This window comes from Passer domesticus, chromosome Z (genome assembly GCF_036417665.1).
Source record: "Passer domesticus isolate bPasDom1 chromosome Z, bPasDom1.hap1, whole genome shotgun sequence".
Classification (NCBI taxonomy): domain Eukaryota; kingdom Metazoa; phylum Chordata; class Aves; order Passeriformes; family Passeridae; genus Passer; species Passer domesticus.
The window spans coordinates 393,041-414,559 of record NC_087512.1 but is presented as its reverse complement, the minus strand read 5'-3'; the positions used below and the strand labels follow the sequence as shown (position 1 = coordinate 414,559).

The window sequence follows — 21,519 nt, the reverse complement described above, 5'->3', positions numbered from 1 at the left end:
CTGAACAGGCCATTTCACATCCTGAGTGATCCATATGCCACAAATTCATTCTGCATTGACACTGAAGCTCTTCAAACACAAGGAAAATAATTCATAACATTTTAGTAATGAGAGATGTCTGTAGTGTAAAAATCAAGGCTGCACAATTTAAAATAAATATTTAAAACTAATTTTTAAGGCTGTCTCACCACCTTGGTGTACGTGGAGAGCTCAAAATCAGCGTTCACTGACAGATGGCAAGTCCTGCAGATGTACATCACTGGAGCATCAGCCTGATGCTCAGTTTATCACTTCACTGCATGAAGTGCCTGAGCAGCATCAGTAAAATGGCTTTTTTTCACTTTGTTTTTTTTCACCGTGTTTGAGCAACAGGAAGAGGCCACCAAAATGAAACCTCGAAAGTCTTCTACAGAAACAGGTTCTGCAGCCCCCCATATCAGTGATACCTTCTCTGCTCTGATAAGCCTCCCAGAGCTGCAAGGTACTGGATTCAATTACAGTAACTTGAGACTCTGTTCCTTGAAGCCTGTTCAGAAAACAATTACACTTTCCCACAGGTTTCTCCTGGTCTGTTTGCTTTAGGCAGCTGATAGCCAGACACAGCTTTGTGTCAGCTGTCCTGGCACAGACTTTTCCAGCTGTGAGGAAGGTCAGGACCAGCCCCAAAGTAAAGCCATACCCTGGAAGGAGGCACAGCCAGGGAATCAGAAAACAACAGTCCCACTGAACCTGTCAGCAGGGCAAGTTCCACCCTGGCACATGTCCTGCAGCAAACACTTGAGACACAAATCCTTCCTTAAACTTGGCATTTGGTACTCTCCCCAGCAGCACTCACTACCACAAGGTACTTTCTAATTAGGGAACAGGATTTTTTTCCCCAAAAGAGCCCAAAGTTTACCTGAGAGGTGACAAAACAGCATGTGAAAAAGAACAATTCAATGGATTCACACTAGTGAATATTGAAGATTTTTCCTACGTACCATGTGCCTGGTTTTCTAGAGCAGTTTAAATATACAAAAGGCAATGAACTTGCAAATTTGGATCAAGATAATTCCTTCAACAAGAGAAGAGAGCATAGAAAAAAACTAAGCAAAAACTCAGACTGTTCAGCCCTCACTGAAGTAGAACTAGAGAAGTTGCAATAGTTGTTTCTGTATCAAGTGCTACTCAGATTCCCTCTAGCAAAGTCCAACATCAACTTTGCTAGAGTGGCATCTTCCTCCTGCACTGAGGGCACCTCTGCATATTAACTGATTCAAAAGATATCAATGAAAAACACAAACAAATCCCCCACCATCTTTAAAAGATAAAAAAATGCAAGAGGAGGTCCCACAGCTGGAGGATCCCTAATTGAACTGTGCAAGATACAAAAGATGATGCTCCAGACGATTCTCAAAACATACCTGAAGGGTCACATCCACTTTAAGGATCCCAGAAGCCATGACCCTATTCCCTCCTGCAAGAAGGCTCTCAGCCTCTCCTCAAGACTGCAATTTAACAAGCAGAACAAGTGCTTTTTCAAATGTTTATTCCAATTTTCATACGCATGAAATATGTATATATATATGTAATGTTTAAAAAAATTAAACCATCTCCTCAGTTAGTGATGAGTTCTACCATATGTACCATATGTATTAACTTTTGCTGACTCCTTGTATCACAATTTCGTCCTTTATTTCCAAGTGTGCTGTGCCTAGGTATAAAAGGAGTTAAATTATTACAGCAACAGCAAGGTGATCTCATTGTCCACCAAAAAATCAGATAAAGGACTGCCTGGCTGGCACAGCCCGAGACTCACAGAGTACCAATTACCTGATGCAGGTTTCCACCCAGCCCTCGCTGAAAAGACTCTACAAGGAAATTACGATTTTGGTCAGTTTTTGTTATAAACCCAGGGCACAATAACAGAGATCACTAAGCACAGAAAAATTCTGCGCGAGAAGACCCAGGATCCACACCCCAAACAATAAAGGGATCCCCAGCACAAGCAGAGAGTGGGATAAGGAGACAGACTGGGAGGATTAAGAAGAAGTGGGGATCTGACATGGCAGACAGTGAGGCTGAAGGATAACAAGCATACAGCTGGAGTGCTAATTTTCAAGTAAACGAACAAGAGCCAGCAAAGCTGGGTAACAAGACTGACCAGAGACACAGCACAGCTCTGAGGGACTCAGGGAGCCAGGTACACATGGCAGGAGCAAGGCTCCCTGGGGAGGAGCACCCGTGGCTGGCCGACCAGGGACAGCTGCTGCACTCTAAAAAAGCACTTGCTGAATTAGCCCGGCCGTGTCTTACAAAGGAAAGAGATGTCAGAAGCAATGGTGCAACCATGAGTTCTCTCAGCTGAACAGCTTCAGGTCCCACATGAACTGACACTGCTGGGCACACGCTCAGACTCAGACTGCTCAGACCACAGCACGATCCACACAAAAGCTGCAAAGCACAATTTACTGGCAGTTAAGCATCCTGACTGAAAGACTTCCACCAGTAATCAATCACCTAAGAAATTCTTAAAGAGCAATTAATTTCTCAACACAAACTCCCATCTTCTAGCAAGATTATCCCAATACCCTTTGAGTCAGCAAGCAGTGGAGGCAACTGCACACTACAGGGCACAATCCTGAGATACTCCTTGCCTTCTCCTGCCCCAAGAGGCCAGCACCCACCCTCATCTGCTCATCATCCCACCCCATCCTTCCAGGAGCAGCAAAATTCTCCTCCTTGCAACATCAGAGATCAGGAGGGAGGAAACAGCAACCTGGGAACAGTTAAAGGGAGACAAGTCTTCAGAAGTCACTTGCCACTTGAGTTGCCATTTGCCAAGGAAGAATCTTTGTTCTGCCCAGAGCAGAAATTACATGGCAGAAAGAAATACTTGTCTGGTGATGAGACTAAATGATATTCACCTTCTGTGCAGGGAGCGAACACCTGACTGCAATTTTTGTGTTCCACTGAATTACCTGTGTTTTGTAAAGCACCTATCCTAAGCTGCTTTTTGAGCACAGTTTGAAATAGAAGTTCAGCTCACCCCACAGAGACATTTTCCTATCCTATTTCAACCGTGCCTGGAACACACTGAGCCTGGAAGGGGCTCCAGGTGCTGCCCCTCCGTACCCCGGGTGGCTCCTGCTTCCACAGGCCAGGCTGTGCTCCGTGCAGCCGCAGAGCTGAGGCTGCAGCTCCACTCCTGCCTCGCTCGGGTTTGGCACCTACAGCCAGCCGTGGATTCCAAGAAGCGCTGTCCTGAGCAGGGTGACACCCTCCACGGGCTGCTGGGAGCGCGGGGCTGTGTGTGCAGGTGGGGCTGCGAGCATTTTGGCAGCTCCCTGGGGACATTCCAGCCTCTGTCCCTGCCCACGCTGTGTCCTGCCCCCGAGCACGGCCTCCCAGCCGCTGCAGCAGCCTGCCCTGAAGGGCCTGCTTACCTATTAGTGCTGAGCTCCGCTGCGCCCCACGTCCACACCGACTTCTGCTTGTCCAATCATTAACATGAAGTTCACATATTCCTGCCTTCCCAAAACATGTCAAAGGTTACGGAGTTCTCCTCTTTGCTGAAGGATAACCTCTACATAGTTTGTGTTCTCTAAGCTGCAGTTCACAGTGCCATTTCAGAGGACTCAGCTTATTTAGGTGGAACTGGAAGCCTATTATAGACCAAAACCCAGACTTCATCAACAGTGAACAAACCTCAATTTACCTCAGAAAATATGAAGGAAAACAGATGTATTTCCAGACTTAGCAGACTTTTATATGTATATTTATCTGTATTATTCACATTTTGTTAGTTCTTTGTTAAACACACACCACGTTCACTTTCTCCAGCTGCTCAGGAAAGCCAAGTAATTTCTTAGACCCATTAAAGCACTCACATAAAGAAAAGTTATTAAGTTGTCTCCTTGGATTAGTAAGATACCCTGGAGCTGGGGAGTTTAGAGAAGAGCTGTGACAGCAAAGAGAAAGAACGAAGGCCAAACACAGTGTCCAGAGCTGCTTTCTGCCCCACAGGCAGGGTGAAATGCTGCCCTTTCAAAGGGTGATCGAGGAGCTCAGCCAGCACCAGAAGTGCTATAAAACCAACCTGAACAAGCTTTGCAATACACATCTGTATGTTCTGGAAGCACAGAAAAGAAAGCCACGGCAATCCAGCCTGGTGTAAGAAGGAAAGCTGCAGATGTCAGCTTCCAACAGGACAGACAATCCCATGACACACGTCGCGTACGCATTAAGAGAACAGCCTGAAAATAACAATCGATGGGGGTATAAAATTAGAAGGTTGATGCGTTTAACTGAACAGACAAGTGTGAAAGGCACAACGGCTGGATCAATGCAAACCAATATTTGAACAGCTGTCACGCAGACCAGGAAGCTAAAACATTTAACGTGTTTTTCCAAAGGTATATAAAGCGTCTCCGAGTCAAACGGCCCGGGTGGGCAGCTTACGCCCGTTCTCTGAGCGCACAGCCCGTGTGGGATGGCGGGCTGTCCCCCCGCAGTCACAGCGGCACCCGGAGCTGCACTTACCGCGGACCCCGCGCCAGAGCTCCGCCAGGCACCGCTGCTCGCCCGCCGCCTCCGCCCGCACACGCGGAAGTTCAGCCACCGCGGCAATAAATGACCATCGCCACGGCAACGAGGGGAAAGGCCAGCGAGCTTGGCTCTCACCTGCAGAGAGCTTCACCTGAGTCACGGTGGGGGAGTGTCGGTCGGTTCCGTTTGGCTACTTTTTTCCCTTCTCTCTGTGTAGAGACATTTTTGATTCCAACCCACGATAGGTGCCAGCGAGGTAAATTTCCACTAACCGTGAGGAGAGAAACCAGATCCCACTGGAATGTTACCTGCACATAGAGACTCTGTGAATCCAGTTTCATCCACTGAGCACCTCATCTCTATTTTCATTATATCCGAAAGTTTGCAAAACATAACATACTAAAAGATAAGAGATCTTCAAGTCAGTGTTTTGATGGCAAAACAAATCCAAATGGAAAAGTCAACAAACCTTTAATTCCGTGTTTTAACTGTGGCACTTCTGGTTTCCTGAATGAAAACTCACACACAGAGCCCTGTGTGCTACACACACAAACACACACTGCTCTTAGTTCTCCCCATTTGCAGGGGATAAATCAAGCCAGGATCTGCAGTTCCAAAGCCAAATCAACTATGTGCCACCTGCTTAAGGGCCAGTGCTGGCCACAGCAAGCCCAGGAACCGTGCTAGGCTTCTCCTAAATCTCCCAGCAACTGAAACCAAGTTCAGTGGCAGAGCAGTTGAGCTGATTCTCACTTTGATTTGGTGGATTAAACCAATTCACACACGGCTGAGTGAAAAAAAAAGTGCTTTAGGAAGCTATTCCCAAATTGGCTTATCCTGTTCTGACTGGCAGCTCACTAACACCAAACAATGCTGGGCAGCCCAAGAGGGAGAATCCAAGTGGGGTACCCTGTCTGGCAGGCTGTCACCAGCACCCCCAGGGAAGGCAGCTGAGAGCACCCCAAGGAAACAGCTCGATCTCTTTGCACAGTGACTTTCTAAAGGCCATAGCAACAGGATGTGGAAAGCCTCCCTATAATTCCTGCAATATCTTACTAATCTTGAAATTGTCAGTGGCAATTTTGCCAACAGTGTTTGATAAAATCTCAGTTGTGCAATGCAAACAAAATCATGCACCAGAGCTATGACCCAAATCTCCACTCTCCTCTGCAAGTTCAGCACAGAAAACAAACTTGAAAGGTCACCTGGTTACAACTCATCTGGCTCAAGCAGGGGCATTAAAATCTCCTTTCAGCTTCACCACAAGCAGCCTAGGAACCCAGCTCAGGACTTTGTTCTTGCATGTGTTCATCACACTCCTCACCAAATCCAAGAGTAAATCAAACTGTGCCTTTTCTTACCCACAGAGTTCTCAACCCTGGCTGCAGGATGTAATGTAAAAACCCCGTTATTTTCTACATAGAGCGCAAAATTCGAGCAACTAAACCTAAAAGCTTTTGGAGAAAAGAAGGCTATGCAGTTTGGATCATAAAAACCCTCCTGGGTGAAATGCATTGGCCAGTTCATGGAGCATACCTGGTCCTCCAGAGCACTCCTGGCCAAGCAAGGATTCTGCCACAGAAGGAATCATAAGATGAAGCAAACACCAGTAAGCATTAGAAGAACTGCAGAGTTTGGAGAACTGTGGCATTCAAAAGCTCATACAACAGAAAAATAGTAAATGTTTTACAACACTGATTTAGGTCCTATTTCAGACCTCTAAAGAAAAGGGACTACATTCATGTTTTCCTTGGCTGGAATGGCATACTCAGCAGAAAAAACCACCAGGCAGAATTTCATCAAGGCACCAGTTTGTCTTAGAGGGACACTATGACGATGCTGCTCTTCCAAGGGGACCAACCAGAAGAAAAGAGCACACAAAACCAGAATGAGCAAGTCAGAACACAGACACCAGGAGTGGTGCATGGGGATCAAAGGTAGCCACACATCAGTGACAGTGCAGGGGACCAGGAGTCCAGACACCCAGCCCAGTGCTGACAGCACACCATTAACAAACAGGCTCGAACCACAGCGCTGCCCTCCTGAAAATCTGCTTACAAGGTCTTTTTACTACATTTTGAAAAAAATAAATGTTCCAAGTGAATTGTGATCTATTTTTATAGAAACCCACTGAACTCCATGCAGTTAGATATACTTCAGCAATTTTAGCAAGCGTGTTGAACCAGGCCACCTGTGAGCTTTGCATCCTAAAAGAACTTCCATTTAATGGACCAGCTGTGCTGCACAAGACTTTTTTCTCCTTATTTACTTTTCAGACCTACTTATATCATTGAAAGGATCCATGTAAGCAAAACATTGTCTTCTGCACAACCTCACTGATCCTCATGCAATGTCTCATGCAGCAATCACAGAACCATTACAGCTGGGTGAGACCTTCAAGATCACCAAGCCCAGCCTTCAACCCGATATCACAATGCCCACTAACACCCTAAGGGCAGGAGGGTATATTTGCTCAATCATCTGTACCTGTCATGCATTTATAGTCTAGGAAATTCTCTTTCCAAAGGAAACTTTGATCTGTTTTCCTCGACAAGACAAGAAGGGTGTTTAATTTTTGGTGGGAATAGAGAAAAAGAAAAGCACTTGGTACAAGTTGGTATTAAAAACCTGAACAAAGCTTTGACTGGGAGCAACTGGTGCATTTGCAGCAATCTGTGACCTGACAGTGACTCTCCTACATGGACTTAACTTTAAAAACAAACAAACAAACAAAAAAACAGCCAACGAAATCACCCCAAAAAACACACCCGATCTTGATATTGCATGACAGAGCAGCACCAAGCCCATCTGCATCCACACTGAATATTTACTGTGAATTTCAACAGAAAATTCCTAAAGAAAAGTCTGACAGAACTTCTTTACCTTCCCTCTGGGGATTCAAAAACGAAACTGATTACCTAAAACATCAAGGTTTTAAACAAGTACCCCACTTTCTGACATGCACAAAGGAACGATGATTCTCTGTGTAGGATTTTGCCAGTGTCAGGACACTGGCAAAAGAACAAGGTAGGCTGGTTTAATTTCAAATCCTCATTATCCTCAGGTCAGGGCCCACACGGATCCATTACTTTCCAGCAGTACTTCAAAACTTGCTAGGCAAAAGAGAATCACAAAAAAGCCATGTGCCCAGTGGATGTCTACAACCCTGTCCAGTAACAAGAGTCTGAATTCCCAATTAGCAGCCTGCAGCAAGGACTCACAGAAGGACCTGACAGGAGGACTTGCTTTCAAAGCAGCTGCTCTAGAACAACATAGAGGTTTTTACCTTTCACTAAATGAACCTCTGATACATTTATATTTTAATTATTAAAAAAAATTAAACATCTTGAACTGGTGTTTTTTATCTCATGAAATGCACTAGGCCCTTAACATTCAAACTTTTTTCAAGTGAAAAATGATGCCTTCCACTTAATACAACAATGCTCATTTTTTCCTACGTGAAATGGCACACAGCTGCAGCGTAACGCTGTACTTTAGACAAGCGGTTCCCACAAAAACCCACCAATGCATCCAACAGCCCCAGCAGGCACAGCCCCTCCCCGCCCGAGCTCAGCAGCAGCATTACTGTGGTCAATGCTCTTGCCAACCCCGGGCCGGGCCGGGCGGGGCTCGGAGCTCCCTGCTCTGCTGCGAGGTGTGGCAGAGCAGCAGAGCTCTGCAGCACACAGGGCAAGCTGAGCTGCGTTCACCCCACTAGCCCAGCTAGTTGCCAACGGATCGCACAAACATGTTTATGTAACCACAATCTATATTCTTGTTAGATATTTAATGATTCCAGACCGTAAACCATCAGTGGCTGCACTGTTTAATGACAAAACACACATTCAATAAAACCGTAATCCAACAATAAACTGTGATTGGAGGCTCATTTCTAGCCCAGATAACTCCAGGGATCGATTCCACGGCACACACCCACAGCCCAGAGCTGCACCACTGGCTGTTTCACCCAGAGAAAAATGGGACAGGAAGCTTTAAACAGGCTTTGCTGGAAAAACCTTGAGAGCAGGAAAACTCTGCCAAGTGACATGAAAATGCCAGTGTCACTCTTAAAACCCGAAATACCTGTGAACTTCCTCAGTCTCAGAAGACACCAGGCTCAGGTACCCTGGGTGACAGCCAGCGGGGCCACGGCAGCCTGGGAGAAGTGTTTGCCAGAGGGAAGAGCTGGTGACATTGCAATTACTTTGGGACACCAGAACCCACAAGTCACCTCTCTTAACAGCCCACGGAGTGTCTGATGTGAGGCAGTGCTCTTGTTACTGCTCCACAGAGGCTGGGAAAATGGATTTACTTGTGCCTTCAGGGGGCAGCAGCAGAGAGGCTGAAGGAGGTGGGTTTGCTCAGACTGCAGTAACTCCTCATTCCCATGGATCACAGCCTGACATCTGCAGGGAATTCAGCCTGTACTTTTCACTTTTTAGCTGTTGTAATAATTTACCTGCAGCAGCTTTAGCTCAGCAGAAGTTGGGAATGTCAGTTTTCAGAGACACTTCATTTTCTGACACAGTTTGTTTTGTTGCATGAATCATCCTATTATCCAACCAGAAATTAAATTAGATCTTCCAGCTCTTGGCTGCAGTTAATAATTAATGTTACTGTATGAGTCTCCAACCTCCCCTGGTGAAAAAATTCTTCCAAACACATTAACATTTCAGTGAGTGGTGCTGTCAGTCACTCCAGCAGTACACTCCTTTGGCTTCTCTTCTTCATCTTGATCAAGTTTCTTTTTTTAAAAGAACAACAAGTCAGAGCCTCTAGCAGTACCTCTTGTCCATTAAGGCTTTGCTCCCCAAGAATTTCACATCTGGGGGAAGAATCACCCCATTACAGCCTCTGCCCAGATTAGAGGAGAAAAACTATCCACTTAAACCAGTGAAAAGGCCAAGTCAATAGGTATCTGCTCCCACCAGAAACATCTCATGCCAGGCTTTTGGATCCTGGTTGTAGTCCTGGTGTTTCCAACCTACTTGCACACCATTCTACCTCCGTCTCCCCCTTCCCTTCCTGCTCCCTTTTCATCACAGCAGCCCTTGACAAAGCTTTGACTCTTTTTGTTCATCATGAGTATTTATTAGTTATATAAATGGATAGCCTAGGGCTAGCAGGCTCTTCCACCTGAGCACTGGTGTCTCACAAAGAACAAGAAAACTGTTCAGTTACTAATCCAGGCTTAAGGCTGACTAGATTTTGGCAACTGAGCAGCAGCAAGCACAGCCCCTCCTGGCTGGAAAGACAAATCTTTGCTTCTTCTCCAGCACAGCCACTGACATACAGGGATATATTATGAACAGACAAAGATGAGAACAGAATTTAACTTCGTGTGAAAAATAATTGCAGTCAAAAAAAAATATTAACAAGAATATGGCCAATGCAGGAGACTGAGTAATTCAGATGCAGAGGCTCTCTCCTATGCATACATGCATTGAAGGTGCTTTTGAAGAAGAAAAGTAGGCACTAGCTTCATTTAAAGGCATTTTCTTCTTTGTGCTTGTCTTTCACACACTGTAAAAGAACAGACTCTAAAGAAAAACAAATACAGTGATAGTGATACTGAGTGCTTTTTCGGTTTGTATCAGTAATTTCTGCATATATATTGATGGTGGAAGTCTTGGAAGGGTTTCAGGGAAGGTTGGAGTGTTGCTTGCATTGGTTGTTGGATTCGCATTTGTTTTGGGTTTTGGTTGTATTAATTGTTTATGGGAAATTCCTTCAAAATTTGTGAAATTCTATCAATAAATGGATTGTTGCTGGACCAAGCTCAGAGGTTAGCTCAGTCACTTGTTCCCAAAATGGTACTTGACACTGACTAGACTAAGAAACACTCATTAAAATATTCACCACTCATTATCTAAAACAAAGGCTGCACTCTGTGTCCTGCCAGGCATTCTGGATGCAAACTGGGGCTCGATGCCCCAGACAAAAGGCACATTCAGGATCCATGTTTTGCAGAAGCACTGCAATAGGGTCAGTCATTCAGCACCCCAGAGCAGGACCTTGTCCCGGGAAGCACAGATGTGTGTTCCTCCAAGAGGCAGACCAGGAAGGGAGCAGAGGGCACAGCAATGCTGAATTCCTCAGGCAAGCTGCAGGCAGCGAGGCAGTGGATGGGCTTCCACAGCAACCAGCGTGCAGAAACTATTGCTCCTACCTGCTTAGTCCTGACCCAGTGTCACACTGCTACCTGCAGAGATGATGAGGTGACACAGGGCTGCTTGCACCTGACACCACAAGGACTTTTAGAGAGATCAGTCAACAAACTTAGGAATAAAGAACAGGATTTTTCTTCCAAGAACACAAATGCATATTACAGTGACTGAAGTACCAGTGAAAAGCTCTTGGGGTGACACAAATTAACACAAGTCTGAAGAACAAACTCAGTTTCCTCCAGGCAGGTTTAAATGAAGTCACATCCATCCCCTTCCAGAAATAACAAGATGATCTACACCAAGTCCAATTCTGCTGCTAAATGGTGACCATGCTGTACAAAGCAAAGGGAGAAACCAGCTTGGAGGCACAAATCGCAGCCTGCTTTGTCGGAAGGAAGCCTGAAAGTCACTGGCCTCGAGAAAGCCTGCCAAGGAACACTGCTGTGGAGCAGGTGTCCTGCAGAGGGACATATCCTCTCTTCCTAAGCATTTTCATAAAGAGGAAAAAAAAACCAAACAGCACAAAACTCCAATACACAGACAAATAAAGGAAATCAGAGGGATGATAGAGGAAAAGTACTAGTTCCTCCCATGTAACCAATAACCACCCGAGAGATGGGAACATGTCTAAACCAGAAAGAGGTCCCAGCACAACATGTAAGGTGCCAAAGATGCAAGGCAGCAATGAGAAAGAAATTCATATTATTTACTGTCCCTTCAACTCTTTACAACAACTTTATCCTGTTTTGCTTTGTCCATCTCAGAGGCAGCACTTCAGCTTAGTCACTTCCCAACTTGCCCACAGTCCATCCCCACAGTAGCCAGGCCAGAACTACCACTAAATTGGAGTAAGCTGGAATAATGAAAGATTCTCACAATTAGTCTTTACTAAGTCATTGCTTGAATGCAAAAGGGTAATTTTTGTTTAATAATGAGAGTGCTGGCCAGCCCAGCAGACACCTTCACTGGCACACAAAGCCTACTATGTAATTTGGTACCATCTCCTGATAGGAATAGCCAATACTTCTGCATCCAGAGCAGCAAAGTGCTCTCTCTTCCAACACTCCCAACTCTCAAAGAGTGACCTGGACATCTTCTTTCCTCATTCAGCCTTCTCTAAAAACTACAAGTGAGGACAGAAAACTGTAAAAAACAGTAAATCAATGTACCTGTCCTATGCTGTGCTTCCTACCCCTAATGCACCTTCCAAGCACTGAAAGCATTTATGGAATATTAGGAAGGAGAGGGGGAAGGGGAGTTTCTCCATGAAAAAGCTTTTCAGAGGTGATCACACAGGCTGCCTGCAGGTTGTCCTCTGTCTCAATTACCCATAATCCTGTTTTTCCAGCTGACTGGAAGACTCGAGATTTCTCAGAAAGAAAAATCTTAGTGTGATTGAAACAGCAAGGATGTTCCAGTCTGAGCGGCATCACTGCAAGGACTGACACAACATTAATGGCCAGTCTGACAGTGGAGAAGGGCTTAAACCTCTCCTGAAAGCGGCAGGGAGTGCCACCTCTATGTGAGAGCACAGACTGCAACCACAGAGCAGAGATGAAATGCACAGGTCAAGAACTGCCCCCACTGCTGGGCACAAGCCGCTCACAGCAAAGACCTCCACGCTGGCTCTTCAGCCTCTCCTTACTCTCGAGTCTAACCCTGAGTCCCAGGGACACAAGTGAGAGGACACTGGGCAGCACAACCGAGACCACCAACCACATCCACAGGAAGCACAAGACCCAGGGGGATGCCAGAGCAAGAGGAATTCAGGAAGCCCCAACAGGAGCTGTAAACAGCTTTTATCACACAGAAGTCCTGATTTTCAGCCATAGCACACTCACGGGGAGCACACACACACAGCATGTGTTCCTCCTGACCAGCTGTCTTCCCCGTACACCCTGTCTGGACCAAAGGCCAGCCGTGGGAGGCAGAGGGTTCTGCCAGCTCTGGCCTCCAGGGCAGGGACAGTGCCCCAGCCCCATGGCAGCCCCAGCACACAACACCCCAGAGACAAGCCACAGGAGATGCCTTGGGGAGCCACGCCAGCCCCAGGACACAGGCAGAGCCTGTTTGACCTCTGGATGGCAGCTAGCCCAGGTCACACATCCAGCAGCACCTGTGTGACAGCCCCAGTGTCCACCAGCCCTGGTGTGCGATTCCAGGCTGGGGGATCAGCCACAGCAATGCCTCACCTTCCCAAGGAACACCAAGAGATGCTGAGTGCGAAAATCAGCCTGTTTCCACAGCAACTGTTAGCAGTGACACACAGCTCCTGTAGCACATTGCAGCCTCATCAAAGGCCTCGTGTGCTCCAGCCTGCAGTGACACCGGGCTCGGGACCCCAACTTCACTTCCCAAACGCTACAGTTCTGGTGTCCAGCACACAGAGGTGACAGAAGTGGCGAGTGCTGAGTGACTTCCCCCAGTGGCTGCAGCAGCCGTTTCGGCACTCGCCTCTGACCTCCCTCTCCCACAGGATCTACTTCCTGTCCAAGTTTTGGGAATTTGAAACAACAACTTCACCCCCTCTAGGGCACAGATACTTGAGAGCTGCTGGCAGCCTGTGGCATGTACTGGCCCAGGGTACAGGTACCTGGCACCAAATTACAGATGATCACCTCTCACTGGAGTGAGATGAAGAAACACAAATGCAGGTACAAGTAGCTCAAAACCAAACTGACCATACCCAAAATAAAATGACAGCAGCACAAGGGATTAAAGGTAAATTCTCATTATGTCAGCAGCCTGAAGAAACCACTCAGGGTTTTGCTAAATCAACAAGCAGTGTTAAGAGGCATTTCTTTATGTCAATCAAAATAGTGACTAAAGCTGTGACTGAAATGTTTTAAAATATGCACCAGTTCCAAGCCAAATTTTGGACAACATTCTAAGAAAAAGAAGTGACACAGGTAGGCACGTGATATGAAAAGGTGACCACAGGACTTGAAAACACATTAGCTACAAACTGCAGCATCTTAACTCTGCAGACTTTGAGGCCAGTCACTAACAGTTGTGAAGGGCCCATGGTTTCAACAGGATCTTGCATTAGGAGCATGCAGGAACATGGTGACAAATGACCTGGCAGGTAATCCACACCCAGCCTGTAACCATTTAGCACAGTCTGGTTTACAATGTTTGACTTTCTACAAACACAGTTTGTGACAAACTACAACAGAAACTAGTTAAGACAAAACCAAAACCTGACTGCAACTTGATTTGGCACAATCTCTGGTACAGCTGCAGGATATCCTGGAAAAAACAACTCTGACCTTGCTCGCAGCCTGGTCAGACCTGCCCACACAGCACCTACAGGACAGGGGAGGGTGTGCTGGCCTTTGCTGCAACCACCTGTCCCATTCTGGGGTTCCAGAGTGCCACAGCCACCCTTGGGATGCAGCTGGCCCTAAAACAGGGATAAGTAAAATCTCAGCCTCAACACAGGGGAGGAAAATGCAACATGTTCTTTATCATGCTAATTAGAACACAGAATGAGAAGGCAGCTTCTGGATAAGAGGTAACAGAAGCATCAGGATAATTCACTTTGTACGAAAAAGAAAATTTGGAAAAAATATCCATAGTGCTACCCTAAAAAGAGAACAATCCACTCAGGTTCACTGCCCCTTATGTCTCCTAAAGGCCCACATCCAGCTCTGGTTTCCAGACCTGCAGCCAGCCTCCCTGGTGGCCAGGGGAAGCCCGTCCCCATTCCTGAGCAGCTCTCCGGTTCCTGCACTTCAGGGAGCACCCAGCAGCACTGCTGGAGTCCTGATGTCATGGCCACAACCAGAGAGGGGCTTCTGAGGAAGGAAAACACACCTCTGGCACTCTCAGGGTACCAGTGCCATGGGAATAGCTAGTTTTTAACAAGAATGCTCTTGTCTCCTACAAGCCTCTTAGCAAGCATGACTGGTAGGAGAGGCTCAGCCCCAGAACTGTGGGTGACAAACAGCACCGGAGCCAGCCGAGGCAAGGCTGGCACAGGAGAAGCCAGCCCTCCTGCTGGGCTGGAGAGGCCGGGAGCGCTGCCCACACACAAGGCAGGAAGCAAGATTCATGCCGCTCACTGCGCTCCCAGGGCAGCCCTGCTCCAACAGCAGGGACGGCGAGTCACCAGCACGGACACCGTCAGGATCCAGGTGTGTCACTGCTGGGACCAGCCTGCCAGGGAAAAAGCACACTGCAAGGCTCCCTCCCACGGGGAACAGAAAGGAGAAGTGCCTCCTCGGGCCACGGCAGCAGGGGTGCTGTTATTCACACACCGGCCGGGCCAGCATGCGCAGGAATTTACCTGACCCTGAGGACTCGGTGTTTTTCTATGAACAGTGGAAATAAAGAATAAAATATAAATGACCAAACTTGACCAGATGGGACTGAAACAAACCAGCAAGGATAAATGCAGAGGTCTTTCTGGCGCCCACCCAAACTTGTGCCTCCACCACTTATCCTAAGGAAACAAGCGCAGGCCGTGCAAGGAACGTGCCCCTCACTGTGGCACACAGCACCTAAGCTGCCCAGCTCACCACTCCTAGCATCGGGCAGCTCTCCACCTCGAGTGTCCACCACCCAGTGGGATGGTGTAAACTTTAGCACTAGGACTGCATTTTAACAAAGGGGTGGGGGGACAGGCACATATGAAGATACAAAGTGAGGCAAGGAGGTGATCCTGCAACCCTGAACTCGAAACAGTGACACCATTCCCTCAGCTATAAAATGGAGCTGCATCTACACCACTGCTGTATGCCCTCAGTTCACTAAAGCAAGACCTGTCCAAGACAGAACATTTTCAAGTTCTTTCAGCTCAACTGTTACAAACAACAGCCAAGCCAATATTTTGTAATACCTCGAACATCACTGTACAAAGAGCAGAGGTTAAAGAAGCACATCCATTGCTCATTGCTGTACAGCAAAGCCGTTGCTTTGTTAAGGAGGCTGAATCACCACAAGCACAAAGCCCAAACTCACAGTTCTGTCCACTCACCAATTCTCTATCTTACCACTCCCTTCACAAAGAGCAGGAGGGGTCAACGCAAGAAATCTTTAAAGAAAGGTTGAAAACTCCACTTGTTTGTTAGGGAATTAATCTATTTAACATTCTGCTTTTAGACAACCTCATCACAGACTCCATCAGGGTCAGGATTCTAGCCAAAGCTCTGGATTCATGAGACCCACACAGCCACTGTCACAGCTCACAGCCACCAAAGAGCAGGTGCCCTACCCTCCCATCACACACACCCTCCACCACCCCAGCAGCTCGTGCCACACATACCTCTGAATTCCATCACCTTTCCAGAAGTTGCTGCAATTCAACGGCCCTGCAAAGACGTGGGACACTGTCCATGGGTGATCCCAAGGTGTACGAGAGAAAGCAGCATCTCTCAGCAGTGCAAATCCACTGGATTTGTGTGGGCTGCTCCAGAAGCCATCAGCCTCAACTCCCTCTGATCAAGCAGAGGATGGAGGTGCAAGAAAACTGTCCTGGGATCAACCACTGACAGCAGCACCAGCTGAACGTCCTCAGCACATATTAAATAACAGCTGAAGGTCCATAGCACATATTAAACACCAGCTGAAGGTCCATAGCACATATCTAACACCAGCACCAGCTGAACGTCCATAGCACATATTAAACACCAGCTGAACGTCCTCAGCACATATTAAACACCAGCTGAAGGTCCATAGCACATATCTAACACCAGCACCAGCTGAAGGTCCATAGCACATATCTAACACCAGCACCAGCTGAAGGTCCATAGCACATATTAAACACCAGCTGAAGGTCCATAGCACATATCTAACACCAGCACCAGCTGAAGGTCCATAGCACATATCTAACACCAGCACCAGCTGAAGGTCCATAGCACATATTAAACACCAGCTGAAGGTCCATAGCACATATGGAACACCAGCACCAGCTGAAGGTTCTCAGCACACCCCACACACCCAACTGTGCCACAAGGGCCCAGTGCTAAGGAGGCAGTCTCAACAGGCAGCCCTGTATTACACCCAATCCATAAATCCACATTTGGTACATTTTAGTAACTCAGGCTGAAGAACCTCTGATGGGAGCAGCCAGCACAGCCTCATTTCCAGGCACCTGGGCTTTCTCCACCACCCATGGTCTCAGCTTGGCCTCCTCTCTCCCACTCCAAAATCCAACACTTCTGTGGGAACTTCATTTTTGTCCACATGGCTTCCACAGCAGTATGCTCCAAACCTTACATCCAGTGCCACCAGGAAGAGGACAAAAGCAGATTTTCCCCACCACACCAATTTCCAAACAGACCCTCCATGAGGGAGTCATCCCAGGACACCTTCTGAACACTTCTCATCACCCCCATCTCTATAAAATCCCACCATGAACTCGGTGTGATCATCCACATAACACAGAGACGCTTAAGGAGAGTCAGACTTTGAACTGCTTTCAATTAAAACCAACACAGATCACAGGAACATACTTCCACCCTCAAGCCAGGATTATTCAGCACAGGATCTGCCAAAGGAGAGCGGACTGCACGGTTGTGCTCCCTGTTCCAAGTCGTTCTGCTTCTCTCCAGCAGATAAAAGACATGGAAACAGGAAAACCTGACTTGAGCTGGCAGGACACCAACACAGCCACACTGATCCGTGCAGTGAGGCACAAAAACAAGGTGCCATGGCTTAATGGCAAAGCCCAACTCATTCATGGAGCGATTCCTCAGAATAGCCAGTGTTCTCACAACTGGAGATGTTTATTTTGATCAGGAAAAGATTCCTAAATCCTAGAAATCGGGATTCTGACAAACACCTACAGCCTGCCAGCATGCAGGAATTATGGTCAAATGGAAAGAAAAAAATTAACAATTACAAATATACACACCAAGTCTGTTGCCAAGTCAAGACATCACCTGGCAGACATAATACATCTCTAAATACCATGATCTATCTCAGAAATCAAGTTTCAGGATTTGTTTTGTTGGGGCTTTGAGTTGTTTTTTATAGGTTGGCTTATTTTTAACTATTTTAACTGCAATTAGGTTACAGACCTGTGCAATTTAGCCACATCTCTTATTTTAAAATTAATTACTAGTTCTCTACAGAAAACAATCCCTTTCCAAAGGATTTGGTTTTCTTCTTTCTGGCAGGGGAGAGGAAAAGACAGTGGGAGCAGGGGAAGGGAACACTCCAGCACTAGAAACTGGGCAGCTTAAGAACCCCATGCTGGAAAAAGTTGGCATGACAATGTGTTGAATACTTCTGAAAGCCGCAGTTCCAGTCCCAGGCAAACCCTGTCAGGTGTTAGTACTGACCTGGCAGCAGCTCCAGTCCTGAGCTGAACATGCCAGCAGTAAAACCACATTCCTCTCCCAGTGCTCAAGGTAGGAGTCACCCAACCCGCGCCACATTCCTGCCCAGCTTACCCAAAATAACAGTGTACACAAGATTACACTGCACTTCTTTCCACAAGGGGACAGAGCTGCCCAGCAGCACCTCTTCTACTGCTACAGTAAAACCCTACTAGTCAACACAATGAAACATTTAAGACAAAGTAGCAGTGAAAGAAAAATATGGAGAAGTTTATGGAAGTTAATGAGATTTCTCTGTTCACCACCACCAAAATTTAATTGTAATTAAATCAATCTACTTCTGCACATTGTTATCCCATCTATGACTTTCTGTTGACTGAAGCTGTTGGATAAACCAGCCCTCACTGCTATTACAAGGCCTGGAAGTTTCCAGCTTGCTCAGAAAGTCCCAGTTTATATTGCAGAGTTTAATTAAGCAAAGGTCTAGGCCCCATCTGATGTCGTGGGACTGAGAGATTGTCAATTTGGCCCAATCCAGCAGAAATCAGTGAGCTGCCAACAGGCTGCACCACAGCACCACCTCTGACGTGGCTTCTGGATCCTAAAGCACCTGTGCAGGCAGCCCACCTCACACCAGGACCTGTGTTTGGTTCAGAAAGGAGAAGTATTACATAACACAGAACCTTTCACTGGCTGGAGACACAGCTCCAGCCTAGAAGCTGCAGGGGTGAATTCCTCCCACAACATCCTAAGATGTAACACCAATTCCCTTCTGACAGATAAGCTCATTCAGCACTCATACCATGCCTGGTGATATTTTCAAACCAAAACACAAAAAATCCCGTCAGAAATCTGTTAACTCCCAGTGCAAGCTGTGCCCCGGGGGTGAGGTGCCTGCTCAACAGGTGTGGGGCTCACAGTCCATGTTTGCTTCCCAGGAAAATGGCCTCTGTGCAGGAGCAGAGGAAAACCTCGAGTTCCCATTTCCCACTACACAGTGCCCTCCAACGGCCAGCCCTTCACATGAAAATAAGGAATGCTTATCCCCCTTCCCAAAGGCAGCAGCGGAACCGTGCCTTGCACTACCTGCATACCACCCTCGGAGGACAGGACAGCAGCTGGGGAGACAGAGCCAGCTCTCAATGGGGGTACAGCTAAAACTAACATTCCTTGTCTCCCTCAGATCCTCACATTAATACAAGCCTCCTTCAATGTCTTTACATTCATTTTATAATAAAACTGGAATTTACTTAGTGTCAGCAAAACATGCCGATATCTCATCAAAAGCTGGTTTAAAATGCAGGCTGCTATAAAAATCTATTGACCTCCTGAGAACCACAGCCTATTTTGATATTCTGCCACACAAGTAGATATGCAAGCCCTGTCATTTATGAAATGTTTCCTTACCTGGACTTTTTAATCATCATTTAAGGTTTACATGCTATCCCTGAAGCCAGTGCACTTAGAGTCTATAACAACAATTCAGGGTCAATAAAAAAGTCACTATTCTGAATTGCTTATTGCTAAGACACTGTCAGTGCTGTGACCAAGGGAGGCCCCTCTCACACTCAGACGGCAGTGAGGCTTTTATGTAACCAGAATATTCAGAGCAGAAACAACAGAGCTCTCATTTAAAGGGTCTGTGTTCAGGGTGGTGACAAAGGGTGCATCTTCTCAAGGAACTCAAGGGTTTTTTCACAAAAGCCTCCAGGTTTCAAGAACACAGTGGGCTGGACTGAAGCTCCTGGGGCCAGGGGTGCATCCCTGGGCAGACTGGCTCCCACACTGCCCCTTTCCACCTCACAGCTGAGGAGCCACAGCCACCCACAAGCTCTTCTCCAGCACATCAGTGCCCTGGTCCTTCATCCAGCACTCAGCACCTGGAGCTCCAGTGCTGCTCCAGGAGCTGAGCTGGGATCCAGAGCAATGAAGGGACATGGCTCTGGAACCCCTCCCCAGCACCGGTCCTGGCAGGGGCTCTGTGAGGACAGCCTGGGCTCAGGAAACATCCCCGGCCGTGCCAGCACAGTGCACAGAAGCTGGGTGAGCTGCAAGGTGCAGCCTCACCACTGTGACCACACAGCAGGAAACGTCACCTGAAATCGAACCGCAGCCATCTACAACACTGACACTGCCCAAGCAACTCAGCACTGCCAAACTTCCAAAGTTTATGGTTTGCCTCAAATGCAAGGCAGAGGAATCCGGCCCTGAACTCCCACTTGTCACTGCTGTCACCAAGTCCAGGGAGGGAGGGGAAATCGCAGCCCTTTTCCTCCCCAGTAAATCCAGCTGATTATGAGCAATAACATCTTCTTGAGGCCTTTGCAGCCCCATCGCATGGATCTGTTAACACGAGACTCGAGTACTGGGAAAGAGACACCCTCAAGGGAGATCATTCCAGAGCAACAAATCCATCAGGAACATGTAAACACGAGGCACAAAAGCCAACCTCCCATATGCCTCAGTCTGAAACAGTTTGCACAGACAGTTTATCCATTACAGCACGAGCTGCATTTCACCACAGCACCACTGTGGCAAATCTTGGCTTATTCCTTACCTTGATGCCAGATCCAGTAGAGGTGAGCCCGTGCTTTACAGGAATCCATCCTGTCCATCACACCCGGTTTGTTTCCCTTTCCCCAAAGTGTGTCTCAATAAAGTGAAGCAGCACACAGGCTCCTGAGGTCCTGAAATCCTTCAGGAGTCACTCTTCAGGCACAAGGCTTTGCCCAGCACAGCATACCAGAACTAAGATGAAAGGTTAGGCTACAGTGACTACACACAGAATTATTTATCTTGAGGCATATGGGATTATATCTCACACATCAAGATATTTTCAGGAACATAAGATCCTTTTGACAATTTCTAAGGCATGACAAAATGTCATCTCAGTAGGAAGCTTCTCATTCCAATTGACTCAATCACAAGTCACAGAAGTTGAATAGAACTTAAAAAGAGAACAATGCTGGAACTGCAGAGAGCAGTTTCACATATGAACCCCTTTTTCCCCTAATATTTTAAAGTATAGAAAGACACTCTTCAAGGATCTTTTTTCTCAAGTTCTGTTTTTTATTAAAGCAAACAAGTTCCAAGGAGCTGCAAGTTTTGCTTCCATCCAAGGACACTAAGAAAGCAAAATGTTTGTGGATTTGTGTGGGCAACATCTGACTCTGAAGAAACCCAAAGTGAAACAAACAAGAGGTGCACTCCATTCACAAATATTTTCCACTACAAAGGGCTGTAAGTTTTTATATACACTGATATTTCGAGATTGCATGAAAGCACCTAAGCTTCCAGCAGCCTGTATAAATATTATTTCACAGAATCGCAAAGAGGCTGAGGTTGGCACGAGCTCTGAAGGTCACCTGGCCCACCCCCTGCTTAAGCCAGAGCTGGCTGCCCACGCCTGTGTCCCGATGTTCCCAAACAGCCCCAAGGATGGAGCTCCAACAACTGAGCAGCCTGGCCCAGTGCTGAGGTCATCCTGACAGTGAAAATTGGCAGGGCATGAATCTGATTTACAACTCATTTTAACTAATTAA

General features: G+C 46.9%; 1 protein-coding gene across 2 annotated transcripts in view; it reads right to left on the bottom strand.

Annotated features, from left to right (window-relative positions):
• Positions 1 to 21,519, bottom strand: part of LOC135291032 (E3 ubiquitin-protein ligase NEDD4-like) — an 89,659-nt gene that overhangs the window by 60,626 nt on the left and 7,514 nt on the right. The gene's annotated exons all lie outside the window — the stretch shown is intronic.